The sequence below is a fragment of the Pan troglodytes genome, chromosome 6, assembly GCF_028858775.2.
Source record: "Pan troglodytes isolate AG18354 chromosome 6, NHGRI_mPanTro3-v2.0_pri, whole genome shotgun sequence".
Lineage (NCBI taxonomy): Eukaryota > Metazoa > Chordata > Mammalia > Primates > Hominidae > Pan > Pan troglodytes.
This window is the reverse complement of record NC_072404.2, coordinates 150,003,445-150,022,035: the sequence shown is the minus strand read 5'-3', so window position 1 is coordinate 150,022,035 and position 18,591 is coordinate 150,003,445. Positions and strand designations below refer to the sequence as shown.

Below are 18,591 nucleotides of genomic sequence, written 5' to 3'. Positions count from 1 at the left end.
CATACACACACACACACACACACACGGAGGGGTGTGTGTAAGTGTGTTAATTTGCAAATGGAAGATATTTTTGCAGTGTTTCTTTACAAAGCCCCAATCCACCAAGTAGTAGAAGCCTCAGCTCCATCAAAAACTGTATCTACCCTTTGTAACCATTGATCATTTTGTTTTGTTATTGGTAGTGGAGGAGGGGGATGGAGAAAAAAGAAGCTATCAACTGTTCCTCTACCTTCACCCTCAGTTTATCTTGTCAAGTGAGAAACCTCCATAAGCTAATGAAGCCGTTCTCTCTTCAGTTAAAGAAGGGCATGGTTAGACAAATTTTGTAGACAGAAGCACCTTTCCACCATCTTTTGATTATAAACTATATCAAGGGGACAAAACAATGTAGTAATAGCAACATGGACACTCAGGCACCCACCACCAAGCTTTGTGGTATCTTATTCTCCTATATTTGCTTACTGCATTAAAACAAAGTTCTGTTTTCTTTTTACTAAAAAAAAAAAAAAAAATACACACACACAAACACACACACACACACACCAGAACAGAGGAACAGTACTGCAGTCACAAAAACTATGCAAATATGTATCCTTCCCTCACTCTGAAGCACAGGAATACATTTACACAGGTGAATACATGATAAAGTACTAAACTAGTATGTCTATCTCAAGAAAACAAAAGGTCACTTTCCTCTCTCCTCCCTAGTACTATCAACGGACTTTTCCCACTTAACTGCTGGATACTTACAATGAAACTGCTGAGGATTAGCTTGCAAACATAAGAAACTTCAGTCAACATCCACTGGAGCTGATTTACCCAGTGTTTACCAAGAAACACACAACGCTGTAGCCAGTGTGATTTAAAGTTTAAGGCATGGATTGCAAACTCAAATGCCTGCAATGGGCAGGCAGCTGTGTGAAGCAGAGTGCAGCTGGACTATGCAGAGTGATGGGCACAGTGACCTGCAAGGACCATGCATGCTTCTCTGAAGGAGGCAACTCTTGTGTAAACAGAAAGTTTTCTGATAACCTCATCTCACTGAGCCAACAGCACTGTTCTTAGAACTTTTCTGGAAAACAAAAAGAAGATGGGATTGCTGACATCGAAGACTAGGATGAATTCAAGACTTAGAGTCAGACCACAGAGAACCTTTGAGTAAATAAATGTCTTTTTTTTAAAAGCTAAAATAATCATTTCAAAACCTCCTAAAAATTCATGTAAAAAATAAAAGGAGTACCTACTACTTAGCTCCAGCCCATTGCCCTGTGATACTGAGCAACTGAGGTTTCTAGATCTTCCAATTAAAAAAAAATGAAAACGTGTATTTTTATCTGATATCTGATTTAAATATTAGCAACTAATGTATATTTGTAAAATGTGAGTGAAACAAAACATTTCTTCTGCAGGCTAGATCATGGCTGCTAGCTTATGACCTCTGACTTAAAGGGAAACCTCCCCTAGGCCACAGATAAATGGTACAGCCACTATACCCCAGGAGATGGTCAGAACCCAAGCGTCTGGACCACTTAACCAGCTTTCCTGTTATTGCCCAACACAGCCTTTCAAAGGACAGACCCTCTAATCCCCATAATGCTCTGGGCTTCCTTCTCCCTGACCCACCTTTACAGCCCTCCCTCACCAAACCATTTGCTGGTGCCCTGCAGAATTCCTAGCTCTGTCCTCAAACTCTCACTCAGCTTTGAGTGTCAATTGCACTGAAAAAGATCTGAACTGAAAACGACCTCTTCCCAGGTGACACTGCTTCTCTCTCTAGTGGGGGGTGCTCATGCCTCATACCCTAGGGTTAGGTTCAGGTGATGGGCAGCGTCCTGCTTCCTCCGCTGACCAAATCGCCCCTCCCCCACCATCCTAGGGAGTTGGGGAGCTTCAATGTTGAAAGTCTTGCTATATTCAGTTGGAGTTCTCTTGCCCTCATTTATTAACTGCAAACTAACAATTAAACTCCTTGAAAATTGAGTATCTTATTTTAAATCCTCAATTCTTCCTACTGGTCTTAGAAAATGTTCAGAATCCTTCATGTGACCTGCAAGGCTTTCGTTTTATTTCCTTGAGCATGTCAGGTTCTTTCTTGCCTCAGTAGTTTTGCACACACTGTACCCCATGCAGAACACTCACCCTTCATCTCTTCTCTCCATTGCCACTTCAGTCTCACCCTGCTTTAGGTTAAGCTCTAGTCATCCTTTAGATCAGTTGTGTCCAATCAAGGTATAATGCGAGGCACAATGAAGTTTTAAATTTTCTACAAGCCACACGAAAAAGTAAAAAGAAATAGGTGGAATAAATTGTAATATTTTATTTAATCCTATAGGTCCAAAAGCTATCATTCAGACATGGAGTCAAAGGAGATCATTTTGGAACTTTAAGGTGTAACGACTGCTCTATTGGATTTCGGACTTGCATGGGGCCTGCTGTAGCCCCTTTGTTTTGGCCAATTTCTCCCATTTGGAACAGGTATATTTACCCAATGCCTGTAGTCCCACTGTATCTAGGAAGTAACTAACTTGCTTTCAGTTTTCTAGGCTCATAGGCAGAGAGGGCTTGCCTTGTCTCAGATGAGACTTTGGATTTGGACTTTTGGGTTGATGCTGGAATGAGCTAAGACTTTGGGCGACTGTTGGAAAGGGCATGATTATGTTTTGAAATGTGAGAACATGAGATTTGGGAGGGGCCAGGACCAAATTTCATCTTGAATTGTAGTTCCCATAATCCCCATGTGTCATGGGAGGGACCCAGTGGGAGGTAATTGATTCATGGGGACAGTTACCCTCATGCTGTTCTTATGATAGAAAGTGAGTTCTCACGAGGTCTGATGGTTTTATAAGGAGCTTTGCCCCCACTTCACTTATACTTCTCCTTGCTGCCACCATGTGAAGAAGGACATGTTTGCTTCCCTTCCACCATGATTGTAAGTTTCCTGAGGCCTCTCCAGCCATGCTGAACTGTGAATCATTTAAACCTCTTTCCTTTATAAAATTACCCAGTCTCTGATATGTCTTTATTAGCAGCATGAGAACTAATACAATTCTAACACATGATCCATACAAAAATTATTAATAAGGCAATTTACATTCTTTTTTTTCACAGTATGTCTTTGGAATCTGGTGTGTATTTTATAATGAAAGCATATCTCAATGTGAACCAGCCACATTTCAAGTGCTCCATAGCCACATGTGACCAATGGCTACCACACTAGATCATGCAGCTTTAGAGCTCAGCTTAAATGTTAGTTCCTGTAGGCCAGTGGTTCTCAAACTTTAATGTACATCAAAATCAAATTAAACAGATTGCTTGGGCCCACTTCCAGAGCTTGATTTAGTAGGTCTGGGGTGGGACTGTGAATATGCATTTCTAGCAAGTCCTCAGGTGATGGTGACATGGCTGGTCCAAGGACCATGTTTTGAGAACCCCTGGCTTTAGACTTTCTCTTCACCCATTGGGAAGTAGGTCAGGCCTGCTGACCTACTCCTGTAGCATCCCGCTTAACCACATTTGGTGCACTTGCGATGGATCCCTTGAGATGTATTACCTGTTCAATGGCTATGTGCCCTGTAAGACTGTAAGCTACATCAAGGCAGGTCTTACTGCTGTATCTCTAGAACCTAGCACATCGCTTGGCACATATGAGGCCCTCAGTAAGTGTACTGACTGAATCAAAGTCAGACAGAAATGACTGGATTGTACACATGAGACTAAGGCTTGAGAGTTTTAGTGGTAACTGCCACAGTAAAATCAGTTGGCAGGGCCAAGATGTTAGGAAGCTTTAACTTAAGAATCTCAGGGTATTTATGTCAAAACAGGAGCCAAGAATAATTATCCATTATAGTTTTGTACCTTGTACTTTTGTACTATAAGTTTAGTATGTTCAGGGATGGCCATAATCTCCACAGAAAAAAATGGAGATTCTGATTGACTTGTTCAAAAACATATGGCCAGTAAATGGCAAACTGGAACTGCAACCCTGGTCTTTTGCCTTCAACCCCCCACTGGAGATATTAGAGTCGTGGTTTGAGGATCTTGGCTCACTTGGCTTCATTTCACAGGGGCATCTCCAGTTCCAACTTGTCCTTCCAAACCCAGGCAGCCATTTCATCAAACGCAAACGAACAAGGTGAACATGAAGGAGGGCACAGCTTATTAGTACTCTTGAGAAAAACCTCAAGGCACAAAGTAAGCCAGGCAATAGTTACCCCAGCTTATAAAGAGGAACCTTACTAAGAATAAATACTCCCCATCCCAAATTAAAAACTATTCCTTTTCAACCTCAAGCTTTATTTTTTTTGTTTTGTTTTGTTTTTCATAAAAGCTCACCAACCTGTACCTGGTTTCTCATTTATCCCATAGCAAAAGTTACTGGCACTTAAGTACCGATTTTAATCAATAATTTACATCATGTCAAAAAAAGAACACATAGGTTATTGATTTATCCCCCAGGGTGTCTTCCTTTTTAAAGTGTGATCTGGCTTGAAGAAAAAGTTTACTAAGCAAACATCTTTTACACAACTGTGTATCTTATCCTCCCTCCCCTTCCTCTTGTCCATTTACCTTCCCTTCTAGCCATTCCTTTTTTAGTTTCCTGACACCAAACTTGTGCCTTACCCACTCTACTGAAATGGTGCCTCAAAAGACTACAGGTTAGTTACTTCTTACTAAGTGGAGATCATCTTCTCTCACGACTTCTCTAAAACAGACTACTTCCATCAAGAAAAGAAACCCACTAAGATTTTGGTGTAGCATTTCCTCCAGCTCTTCCATGGTTACATCTTGGTCTTGGGTGTCTGCATTTTCTTACCTACCTGTAAGAGTACTATGAAGATGATCATATTAGTCACAGTAGCCAACATTCACAGAGTGCTCACCTGTGAATGTTATTACTTCAATGTTACTTGGAACTGTTTGAATCCTCAACCACCATTCCATGGAGTGGCTACTATGATTACTCCCATTTCACAGATGAAGAAACAGGAGGAGAGGTTAACTTGCCTAAGGTAACAGAGGCTGTAAATGGCAGAGCTGGAATTTAGTCTCAAGAAGTCTATATCTATGCCCTGAACCATTTTGCTACACTGTCACATTGAAACCTGAGGCTCAGTCTTCAGTTCTTGGAAACCCTTTTCTCATTGCTTTAATCACATTAAAATGGATGACTCATAAATTGAAAGCCCCAAATACTCAGTCTCCCTAGCCTGACCAATTAATTCATTCTTCAAACATTTTGCAGATCCCATTTAGGCATGGCCCAATGCTAGGCCTCTGAGGAATATGTAATCCAACAAGAATTATGTCTTCAGTACGTGTGTGTGTGTGTGTGTGTGTACCTAAAACTCAAAGTAATTCACACCATGAGAAAGCACTTCATTAGTAAAAGAGAGGTGGGATAGGAGAGAATATTTCTGAGTAAGGCTTTGTGGACACAGTATTTTTTAAGCTGGATTTGGAAAGGCAAGGTTTAGATTTACAGAAAAAAGTAAAGGAATTCCAATCTAGGGGAACAGTGAGTGAAGGCAAAGGAACAGGTACATATGGAAAATGGCAAGCCCATTCAAACTGGTTGGAGTATAGCTAGAGTAACCATACATCCTGATTTGCCTAATAGGCAAAAAATATTCTTTCCATAAATGCCACCATAAAATTGAAGTTATGGTTCAAGATTAGCATTCTTTTGGCAAGGTCAAGACAGAGAGGGTAGTTAGGAGAAAGAGGCACATGCATCATTATTACAGAACAGTATTGTCTTAGGCCTGTTTCCCCAACATAATTACTACTAGGGCCCCTTTCACACTTAAGTGTCCCATTTGGAAAATTATATGGCCACTGTAAGTATAGGGTATAATAAGGAAGCAGGAGAAGACTAGCCTAGAAAGATAAGAAAAAATAGTGACCCAAAAAAAGCCTGTGCCAAAGCATGTAGGTTTTTCTATACATATTGGGACATCATTAAAAGTTTAGTAGCATGCATTTTAGCAGGATCAGGCAGCACTTACTTACAGAAATAGACACGAAAACCCAGGAGTATGAACACTAGCTGAGAGGTTTTTGCAATAATTCTGGTAACACAGAATAAAGACTTGGACCAGGACAACGGCCGTTTAAGTGAGATGAAGGAGATAAATGTGAAAGACACTATAGCTTAGCTCAGATGTTAGCAACTTTTTCTGTAAACCACCAAATAGCAAATTTTTTAGGCTTTCTAGGCTATACTGGTCTCTGCCATAATTAGGTACAATTGTATAATTCTGCCATTGCAGCTGAAAGCCACCATACATAATATATAAGTGAATAAATCTGTTTCAATAAAACTTTAGGTATGGACACTGAAATTAGAATTTCATATAATTTTCATGCACATGAAATATTAATTTATTTCAACCATTTTACATGTAAAACCCATGCATAGTTTGTGGGCTGTTCAAAAACAGGTAGTAGACATATGATCCAGCAAGCCCACCACTGGGTATATATCCAAAAGAAAGCAAATAAGTATACTGAAGAGATATCCGCACTCCATGTTTGTTGCAGCACTATTCACAATAGCCAAGATATGGAAGCAATCTAAGTGCCCATCAACAGATGAACAGATGAAGAAAATTTGGCACATATACACAATGGAATATCATTCAACCATAAAAAGAACGAAAAACCCTGTCATTCACAACAACATGGATGGAACTGGAGAGCCTAAGGTTAGGTGAAATAAGTCAGGCATGGAAAGACAAATTTCACATGTTTTCACTCATATGTGGGAGCTAAAAATTTTGAAAATTGAATGTATTGCAATAGCAGAATTATGGTTGCCAGAGGCAGGGAAAGGTAACAGGAGTGAGGGGGTTAAAGTGAGGATGGTTAACAGGTACAAAACTACAGTTAGAATAAATAAGATCTAGTATTCAGTAGCACAATAGGGTGATAATAATTTATTGCATTTTAAAATAACTAAAATAATGGAATTAGAATGTTCCCAACACAAAAAAAAAATGCATGAGGTAATAGACAAATGCATGAGGTAAATCAATTACTCTGATTTGATCATTACATATTGTATACCTGTACCAAAACATCACATATACCTATAAATATATACAACTATTATGCATCCATAATTTAAAATTAAAAATGTAAATTTTTTTTAAAAAGGTATAGGCCAGAAGCCCTCAATATGTCGATATTGGCCTAGCTGGATCCCACACTTAGATCTACTAATGACATCAGCATTTTTAACCTTTAAGCATCCCGTCATAGAATAATCCCAACATTATGAAATCACTAGATTTTATTCTTGGCCAGAACGGCAAGTACCATGAGTAATGGAATCCCATTCATAATTGTTTTTATTCCTCACAGAAGGCAATACTGAAGACATTTAAATCAGTCTGAGTACTTGACTTTTGCTTAACTAAATTATTTAGGAATGGGTTCAAGATTGAACTATAGGGGAAAACTATAGGATTCATCCTGTTAATCTCCTTCAAAAATATCATCTGTCATTTTGACACACTTTACCCCATTAGACATCTTCATAAATTATCCCATAGTGCCTCACACTTCAGGGGAATGTATACTTGCTCAGGAGTAGGTGCTATGTAATTGCTTTGACAATAAACAAATCAAAGAACATACTTTGCAGGTGACTTATAACTTTCAAAGATCTTTCACTATAAATGTATAGAAATTCCATCTAAGTTAGCTATAAAGCAAAGAATATTCTTTCCATAAATGCCACCATAAAATTGAAACATAAAATTATGATTCAAGATTAGCATTCTTTTTGGCGAGACAGGGACTGTAGATAGGGGAATGATGTACTTGCAAGGCACTGCATTTACTAAGGTTACCCCTCTTAATATTTTCGAGATCCCTAAGTACTTTCAACAAATGTAGCATGATCATCTGCTGCTGCTTCCAACTCCTTCATTAAACTATATAATTCCACATATGAAATTATGTGAAATATAATTTCGCATTATATTTCTCCCATAACTGAGGCTCCTCTGTTATAAGTACTCCCTATAACTGAGGCTCATCCTGTCTTCCAAACTGACACTCCTGGGACTTTTCTTCCTCCCTTCCTCACGTGTTTGAAAGTTAATAATGCCTAAGACCCTAGTGGTACAACTCACGGACAAATGGGCAAACTACAGGGTAAAGTCCAACTTAAAAACCTAGTTTTTCTTGTATTTCCAACATTTGAGCAAGAAATTTGATCAGCAATATAATGTTGAAGTTACATAAAATAAGACAAATAGAACCAGAGTCACTTAGATTCAAAGCTCACATTTAAATATTAGTCAGTTGCTACCCTAGACACTCAGATGACGTTTTCCTTGGTCCAAACCCCTTATTGTGTGGCTTCGAGCAACTTTTAACCCCCACTGCAAGAGGAATCTAACTTTATAGAAGATGGGCTGGCTATTATTTGAGGACAGAGAAAAAGAACCATGTCTTTAACAAAGTAAAAAGGAACAGTTCTCAAGGGAAATGAAATCTGGGGCTCAGTTCCTTTAGGCTTTTAATGCTTTTTTTGAGACGCAGTCTCACTCTGTCGCCCAGGCTGGAGTGCAGTGGCGTGATCTCGGCTCGCTGCAAGCTCCGCCTCCCAGGTTCATGCCATTGTCCCGCTTCAGCCTCCTGAGTAGCGGGGACCCCAGGCGCCCGTCACCACGCCCGGCTAATTTTTTTTGTATCTTTAGTAGAGACAGGGTTTCACCATGTTAACCAGGATGGTCTTGATCTCCTGACCTCGTGATCTGCCCGCCTCGGCCTCCCAAAGTGCTGGGATTACAGGCGTGAGCCACCGTGCCCGGCCAAGGCTTTTAATGTCTTAACAAACTATGCCTTCCCCCAAATCAAGTTCACTATTAGAAGTTCAAACACAACTGTACCTAAAAGTGTTCCATGGTCTATTACTTTTCCTAAGGCTTTGTAGAAACTTTGTCATCTGTACTTGCAGTTATAAGAACATCATTTTACAGGAGCAAATGTTACCACTCACAGGTGTTTTCCAGACACTAAAACCCTCTCATTCACCAATCTTACATCTACTAATATTTCCTACTGATTGCTTGTTACAAGAATAACCAACCATACCAGGCAGATCCCTACTCATGGCGAAGAGATATACATGTGTAATGAGATGTGCATTTGCTCAGGGCATGTTGCATGTTCCAGCCTGCATGGCATCACCACTGTGGACAACACCCACTCATGATGGACCCCTCCTTCCTATCTCTGGTCATTGTCTTCCCCAGGGTAGTAGCTTTTATCAACACAAACTGTTTCCACCAAATTCCAAAAGTCTAAAGTAAAAACAACCTAGATATGAGCCCAGCTCTGCTACTGACTTACAATGTGATCTTAAGTAAGTTATTTAAATTCTTTGAACCTCAGGTTCCATATCTATAAAGATGAGGATCGTGAAACTACTGTTCTCAGGGGGCTATCAGAAAGATTAAATGAGATTATGGTGAAGCACTCTACCAAAAAGTGAGAGGTAGAATGGAGCAGACTTTGACTAACTCATAAATAATGGCACAGATCTCAGGCCCGTCAAAGCAATCCTACCTTGCCGATGATATGAGCAGAAGCGAAAGCTGGGAATAAAGTAAAATGAAGGGAGGAATTAGAGAAGAAATGCTTAAATTAGGTGGTAGAAGGAGGAATGCAATCAAATATTGTGGGATGGAAGAAAGTGATGGTAAGATACAGTCTCAGAAGCTTACCAAGTACTAATATTCTGCAATCCAAATGCTTTAATGAAGTGGTTAACATTTAATTTATACTTTACAAAGTACGTTTTCCTCATATTTGTGGCCAAGTTTCAGCAGAAGGGTTTTGTTATTAAGTAATACTTTTTGTCCTGCCACCCATATAAACATCTTTCATATCAGATTTCATTCCAAGGATGTTTCAAGAAACCATTCGGTTCAAACACTTTTGTGACCTCTGTTCTTCAGGCCCCAGACACACAAAGATGAAGGCCAGGTGAATTTAGGTGCATCAATCATTACTTAAAATGTGCCTCTTAATCTCAACCAACCACAGCAGGCAAAAGAGGAAGAAAGACTAAAAGCTCTACCCAAACACTAACAGTAGTTGCTTCTAAGTGACATTTTTCTGCCACATTATACTTCGGTATGCTCCAAATTTTCTACAATAATCTGGTTTGGTTTAAATATGAACACAAAAGAGTATATCCTTGTAATGGGGACAAAAATAGGAAGATCAATAAGACCTAGTATTTGCTAGCACAACAGGGTGACTATAGTTAAAAAAAAAAAAAAAAAAAACAATTTAATTGTAAATTTTCAAATAACTAAAAGAGTATAATTGGATTGTTTGAAACATAAAGGATAAATGCTTTTGGTGACAGCTACCCTATGTACTCTGATGTGATTATGCATTGCATGCCTATGTCAAAATATCTCATGTAACCCATAAATACATGCACCTACTAGGTACCCACAAAAATTAAAAATTAAAAAACAAGAATATATCCTTGAAGCTGGGAACTTTTACTTGCTAATAGATGGTACAGAATTTACTGCAATGAGATTCTGCTTGTATACTAATCATTTTTACTTTAAAACAGACTTTAAATACAGAGTTTATACCTCAGATATAATTTAATGCAACATCTGCTTTCTAAAGATGCAAAAATCGAGATGGTAGGATCGCTTGAGCCCAGGAGACAGAGGTGGAGGTTGCAGTGAGCAGAGATTGCGCCACTGCCCTCCAGCCTGGGCAACAGAGCGAGACCCTGTCTCAAAAAAAAATGCAAAAATTAAGAGTCACAGTTGAAATGATTTGTTTAAGATCACACAAATAGTAACAGCTTCAGGACTAAAGCCAATGTTTTTGATTTCTAACTCAGAGCTCCTTCCACTATGACACTGTTTGAATTATGCTTCTCTGAAGTCCACCACCAACTGGGGAGCATCTGCGGTGTATGAGGTGCTACTGGAATACAAAGATGGCTAAGAAAGAGCTATTCCCTGGACTCACGGGAGGCAGTTCAAAAAAAAAGAAGGCCGGGCGCGGTAGCTCACACCTGTAATCCCAGCACTTTGGGAGGCCGAGGCGGGCAGATCACCTGAGGTCAGGAATTCGAGACCAGCCTGGCCAACATGGTGAAATCCTGTCTCTACTAAAAACACAAAATTAGCTGGGCGTGGGGGCGCATGCCTGTAATCCCAGCTACTCGGGAGGCTGAGGCAGGAGAATCGATTGAATCCAGGAGGCGGAGGTTGTGGTGAGCCAATATCGCGCCATTGCACTCCAGCCTGGGCAACAGAAGCGAAACTCCGTCTCAAAACAAAACAAAACAAAACAAAACAAAACAAAACAAAACAAAAAAAAGAAAGAAAGAAAAAAGACAAGGCCAGGCACGGTGGCTCACGCCTGTAATCCCAGCACTTTGGGAGGCCAAGGCGGGCAGATCACCTGAGGTCAGGAGTTCGAGACCACCCTGGCCAACATGGTGAAACCCCGTCTCTACTAAAAATACAAATATTAGCCAGGCGTGGTGGCCTATGCTTGTAATCCCAGCTACTTGGGAGGCTGAGGCAGGAGAATCACTTGAACCCGGGAGGCGGAGGTTGCAGTGAACCGAGATCGAGCCACTGCAGTCGCTCCAGCCTGGGCGACAGAGCGAGACTCCGTTTCAAAAAAAATAAAAATTAAAAGACAAACTGACATGAGTTCTGCTTTCACTATTAAAAAACCTTTAGTACCTACAGGTGAAACTTAGCTTTTGATTTTTCCCCTTCTTGGAAAGAGTCTGCATTTAGTCAGCTAACATTCTAGTACCACTCACAAGCTAAAGATCTTCCGTAATTTGCAAGGGAGGCAGTAGGGGGATGGGAGTTATAAGTTAGCTAACAACCAACTATTCTTTAAAGCTTAACTGTGAACTTAACTGCAATTATGCATTTCATTGACCTTCTCTAGTGTAATACCAGCCCGTCCCTTAGAAAACAGGAAAAAACACTTACGTTTTTATTTCTAGTGGTTCTAAGAACTTGTGATTTGGCTCCAGATTCCTACATGAAAACACTGCATATATTCACCTCCTTCTCTTTTCACCGCATTCGAGTTTTTCTGTCTACTACACAAAATGATAGATAGGGCCAGGTCTGCCAGAGCCCTGAATACAGCGGCATCGCCCTGCTTCCTTCCAGGGGATCTTACTATTGGAAGGGCTCTGCTACACAGTACCTCAGACATCCAGAAGAGAGTTTATCTTCCCTCCAACTTCTATATATTCTTGCCATAAGGACAGCACTACCAAAGCGGGCTCCTCCTCTCAGTTGACAGAACGGTGACTGCCTGCGAGGCTCATTCTGAGAAAGGGACAAGGGAAAGGGACCGGGGCGATAAGTGAGGGTCCCAGCTTGAGGGCTGGAGTGGGCACCAGACTCCCACCAACGACTAAACCGGGGGAAGTAAAGAAACTGGCCTTCCCCGCACCCAAAAATAAAACATCACATCACTAAAAAATGTAAACGTTCGCAACATTTTCTAAAACAAAGCCACTCACCTGCAAAGGGGCCACCAGCAGCAGCAGCAGCAGCCGCTCCTCCGAGCCGCCAAAGAGCCAGCGCCTCCTAGGACTCATCACTGCCGCCAGCATCGACGCTCTTTTCTAGCCCCTGAACCAGACGTGGGCAGGTCCTAGGGCTCTGCCTATTGGAAAGTCGAACTGTCACTCATCCACGGTCCCGGCCTACTCCCGGAACAGGAGAGGTCTCTTCCGTTTACCAAATCCCGGGAGTAAGAAGTGGGGCTCTGATTGGTTCGCTTTAGAGACGAGCACATACCTGAACCAGTAAGGAGTTGGCTTCGACGCCAGCTGGCAGGCTTGGGCCTAGGGAAGTAGAAAAACACACCCTGGAGCGTCGCTGGTGCAAAACCTCGGGTCCGGGGGGCATCTTAGCTGTTTGAGGTTCTAGAAAGCGTTTAACGTCTTAAGAGAAACACCTGCGGGTGAAGACAGGTGTCAGCGGACTCTTGGAAGAGAGGAGGTGATGTTTCTTTTACTTATGGGAAATTTAGGGATTGAAACCTGAAGACGAAGCCGAGGTATCCTCCCAGAAGAAGCTCCTTTCGCACAAATTACTCGTGGTTGAAAGTCTTAAGTAGTGATTCAAACAAATGGCTTTAAAGTGCCCGATTTATAGGCAGTAACGCAACCTTACTTTCTCTTACCGCTTTTATAGGGATTCCCCTAGGCAGTTTGCTGACAGTATTTTAGGTGGGGAAGAAAAGTGATTAATGGAATGCCCTAAAAGCTTATTGCACAGAGGAAGGGAGGCTGGAGTGGAATGAGGGAATGACAAATTCGGAGGCGACAATAACTGAACAAGAGAAATCTATGAAAACACCGGAAACCTGGCACGAGGCCTTAAAAGCTTCTAAGCAGGCTTGAACTACCACACGAGGTTTTGAAGCATATGTGTCAGAACTCTTGGGTGGGCGGGAAAGATAAGGAATGTTATGGGAGATTCCCTTCTTAGAAGCTATCCTAAGTAGTGTTTCGTGTCCTCCTGTGAGTTTTTCCTGTTTCATCCTCCTAACAAATGCATTAGGTTTGTGACACGCAAGCAAGTCCTCAGAATAAATTATACATACAGTTGAAAAGATAATCTTTCCACATTTGAAATTCTGTGACACACTCTTTATTGAACTCATTAAGACCTAATCGTAGCCAGTTCTGTATCTCATTTATCCATGTTAGAGCATGACAGTTCCTCCTGGGATATCAACAGAACTTTACTTCCGGGACGGCACTAATCCGAGGCTTGACAGGTCCCAGCAGGTGATAGGTCTCACCTAGTGATAGTTCGAATTTAACTTGCACAAGATTAACTAGAGTTCAGGCCAGAACAGCTGGAAGGGGCAGCTTCCAGATCTTATACATTTGCCCTCTTGCTTTTTTCTCAATATCAGTTGAGGACAAAGTAAGGAGAAAGCTTTTCTTCTACAGTGTAATAAAGCTCCTATTCAGAGTGCCCACCATCCATACTCCGGAGGCTAATGACAGTCATTCCCAAGTGTCAGTCTTGTGGCATTTGGCATTTAGGGCTACTTAGTCTGGACTTAAGGGCACCTACTCATTGGATTTAAGTTTACTGTTGTTATGGACACCCATGGAATGCTAGCTTGTCACATAAAACCTTAATATCAAACATCACTTGCCTTTTAGAATCATTTGCAAGAGTATGTGGCTTATGAATGTGTCATTTTGATATAAGATGGAAGCTTATATCAGTGATTCTGTCTAGAAGGAATTAAAAAGCAGATTTTCATCAGGAGCAAGCATGTTTGTAAGACAAATGTGCACAGAGGCTAACAGAATTTCAGGAGTTACTTTTGCCCTATGGCAAGATTGTTCTCCATACTTAATTATGTTACAGTATCATATCCTGAACCCTGTGTCCTGGTCTATTCGATGAGCTGTCTCCCTTATGAATTTTTAAATAACGAGGTCGTGGTTCACAAAGATGATCATAAATCCATTTAAGGCAAAGATGAACTCCAAAGAATATTAGACTTGTACAAACTTAGTACTTGACAGGGCTTTGGAAATTAAACTCTAGCTCCTTGTTGTACAGATAAAGAAACTGAAGCTTAAGTGATGTGCTCAGAATTACTTGGTTGGGGACAAATCCTGGGCTAGGACCCAAGGTTGCTAATTCATATAATTCTGGGAAGATGCTTCCTCTTCCTGCTGCCTTCTCCTCCTCACCCCAAAAGCAATGTATTTTTTTAATTAAGATTAATTTTAGGATTCACTTCCATTGAAGACCAATCATGAGGACTTCAGTTCTGATACAGCAAGTGATATAGATACTATGAAAATAATTCAGTGTCATCAAACAACTTTTGATGTAGTCTCACTTTTATCCAAACAAGAAATGAAAAGCAATAAATTATTATAGCTATGTTGTCTCTTTGTCTTCCTTTCTGTTACAAGTGTATATGAAAAAGTCAATATTAACCCATGTGATACGTTGAGTTTTAGTTGAAAATTGTCTTCCTTGTGACCTGAATAAACCACTATTTTATTGATAGGATACATACCTGGTCAAAATAATTTCACAGTTATGTGCACAGAGCCTCTAGCCTTTTCCACGTATGGCTGAATTGGTCCACCGTGCATCAAAACATCATCCACGGACATAGGCTATTCTCCCTTTTGCTAGCCTAGCAGAACCATTGGCTCCCTCCTTCCAGCAAACTCCAGAGTTAGCTAGTTCTATATCCCATGTACAGGAGTGTCTCCTTTTCTTCACATTATCAGGACACACCATGAGTTGGTTATTTGCTGCCAGTGTTTAGTCTCCAACTGTACCCTACTTACTTCAGGGTCAGATTAAAATTTACCACTCGTAACCTAGTATAATAGACCTATGCGTGGCCCCCATCATTGACCTCCTAAGTACAAGACTCCCTTTTCTGAAACTAAAAACTGGAAATGCTGTTATGGGTCAGCCATCCAGGCCTCTCAGAAGGGACCTTAAAGTCTGTCCCTTTCTTTCAGAAGTTAAAACTTAGAATCCTCATCTTCCTCACAGAGTAGGGTGAAGAATCAGGGAGGCAGTTTTGGAATAGCTTTGCAATCTTTGAAGCACCTTGTGTCTGTCACTTTCCAGCACTGGGAACTTAGGGGCTTAATTGGACTTACAGTTCCATGTGGCTGGGGAAGCCTCACAATCATAGCTAACTCTAGAGTTTGCTGGAAGGAAGGAGCCAATGGTTTTGCTAGGCTAGCAAAATGCAGAATAGCCTAGGCAAATTGCTTGACCTCAGCCTCAGTGTCTTTATCTGTTAAATAGAGATAATACCCAAATCGCTAATGTGAAAATTAAATGGGATAATGTGATGTGTGCCTGCCACATGGAAAGCATCTCATAAATGGTAGTTATTCTTAACAATTATGGTAATGATAAATGTAAAGCATTTTACCTACTTACAAGTATTCTTATTCAAATTACTCAGTAAAGTCTTGGCATTGCGCTTGCCTCTTTTTCCTGCTCTCCACTCAAGTGGAGACCTGGACTCTTGCAGAGGGCATGAGACTGGGATTTCCCCAGCTATCTTGCAGCTACCCAGAGAGGTAATGGGCAGGAAGTGGATGCCAAAGAGGGTACAGACCCAGTGGCAGAGCCAGGAACCTCTGGTATTGGGAAGCCTGATCTATGTGAAATTCCCCTACAGTAAAACTAAACATTGAGTAAGCACCTTGGCATAGGAAAAGAGCCAGGTTGATTTTTTTTCCCCACTACTTTCAGATCTGGGACAAGGATAGGGGAAAAAGGTAGAAACATGAGGAATCAAGAGAGGTGCTTTCCTCTTTTACAAATTCTCTACTCCACTAAGGAAAAACCCATGTTTCTTTAAATGCTTGTTGTTTATATGGTGGTAAACACAAACTCTGCCCTATGGAGTTTTTTTTAAAGCTTATATTTATTAATTATAAATTTATGTTTTAAAATGTTTATTGTATAAGGTTTAGAAAAGAAAAAACTTAAAATACCTATAATCCCACCCTCCAGAATTTATTTTTAACATTTTGTATATCCTATTTTTCCCATAAATCAATTACTTAAAAAAAAAACCTGGACTCTTAGTATATATACTGTTTTGTGGCAATCTTTTCTACTTAATTTGTTATTAACATGTCCCAATGTCATTTAATATTTTTCTTCCGTGTATAATTCCATTACGTGAATGTGCATCCAGGTGGTATGTACAAGAGTAGAGAATTGTCCAACCAATTCTCTACTCTTGGGCATTGAACTTGTTTCAGTTTCCTAAAAAGATTCATTGATTTAAATGGGCTGCTGCTTTCTCTAAATGACGGTGCTCCGGGAATGTCTACTGAACCAATGGCAATGCCTACTGGCTCCACCCTTTCTTCATGGAGACTGATAAAGTGGCCAGGCATTTTTTTCTCTATGCTCTGATATTACAGAGCTAAGAAAGGTGAAGATAGTAGCCTGATAGCTACTGAAGGGTTTCCCCTTACCCTCTGTCTCCACAGAGTTTTCTATTCTTTAACCTGAAGAAAAGGTGTTTAGCTGAGGAGCCAGGGTGGGGAGGTGATATGGAGGGGATGGTGGATGGAAATCAGAGTTTGTATTAGTCCATTTTCACACTGCTGATAAAGACATACCCAAGTCTGGGCAATTTACAAAAGAAAGAGGTTTAATTGAATTTTCAGTTCCATGTGGCTGGGGAAGCCTCACAAACATGATGGAAGGCAAGGAGGAGCAAGTCATGTCTTACGTGGATGGCGGCAGGCAAAGAGAGAATGAGAACCAAACGAAAGAGGTTTCTCCTTATAAAACCATTAGATCTCATGAGACTTATTCACTATCATGAGAATAGTATGGCGAAAACCGCTGCCATAATTCAATTATCTCCCACCAGGTCCCTCCTACAACAGTGGGAATTATGGGGGATACAATTCAAGATGAGATTTGGGTAGGGACACAGCCAAACTATCAGGGCTCCATCAGTAAATCCTCACAAAACTCCTGGCATATGTGTCCCCATTTACAGATGAGGAAAGTAAAACTGGGAGAGATAATTTTTCTAAGACTGCACAGCTAGTTACAAAACCAGAGTCTGACTCTTAGCCTTTGTTCTAAGCTCTTCCCACCATGCACTGCTCCTAAAAACTTATTGATATAACTTCATTCTTCTTTTCTTTGGAAAATTTGTTGTCAGTCACCTAAGATGTATTTATCTGCTCCCTAAAAATAAAATTAAAAAACCCCTCCTGACCAGGATTTTCTTCTGCCTATGGGCTTCCCCAGTCAGCTAGCTCTTGAGTAAAAGAACATATCCTCATTCTTTGATGAAGACTCAGATAACATAACTTTTCTCCTACATACATGCGTATTTTCTTAAAGAAGTGACCTCACTGTACAAGTTGGAAGGTCAAACTCATAAAAGGAAGTCTTTATGAACCCTGCATCAACTTAAGAACATTACACACATATTTGTTTCCTTAGCTTTGGGGATTTATGAAATATTTTCTATATAGCAATAAGCCTATTTTTCTGGTATGGTTTATACACTGGTTCTGACGTAAGTTCTGAAAGAAGCTTCTCAGAATTGTTGACACCCATGAAGCATCTTTGAAATGGGTGTGTAACCTCATAATATAACACTTAGAAGGCAGTGACACTTACGTGGAAGTGTAATTTCTAGAATGTCTCATTAAAGCCTCTTTACACAATCTAATCCAAATCAGTATCAATCAAGGTATATGTTTCAAATACTTTTTTGCATCCTCCTCATCCTATTCACAGACACACCACACCCCTAACACACTACCAACACCTTAGCCCAAGCTACCATCACCTCTTGCTGGCATTTTCTCAGTAGCCTCCTAACAAGTCTTTCTGAATCCACTTTTACTCTCTTCTAGGCAGCCAGGGGTGGGTGATATGGTAGAATACCTTAGTGATTGTGTCACAAGTCACCCCCTACCACTCCCTAGCTTAGAATAGTGGCTTCCCATTGCTCCTTATAGTGACCCTTCCTTCTCCCTATGATCATTTGGCC

General features: G+C 40.6%; 1 protein-coding gene across 6 annotated transcripts in view; it reads right to left on the bottom strand.

The window, feature by feature from the left end:
- Positions 1-12,744, bottom strand: part of BPGM (bisphosphoglycerate mutase) — a 32,844-nt gene extending 20,100 nt beyond the window's left edge. Inside the window, exons 1-4 of one of the 6 annotated variants that reach the window (XM_054687140.2) lie at positions 12,554-12,664; positions 12,232-12,356; positions 2,140-2,263; positions 751-1,072 (exon numbers count right to left, since the gene is read on the bottom strand). The gene's annotated coding sequence lies outside the window, so the exon portion shown is untranslated. 6 annotated transcript variants of the gene reach the window in all.
- Positions 12,745-18,591: the final 5,847 nt, after the last annotated feature.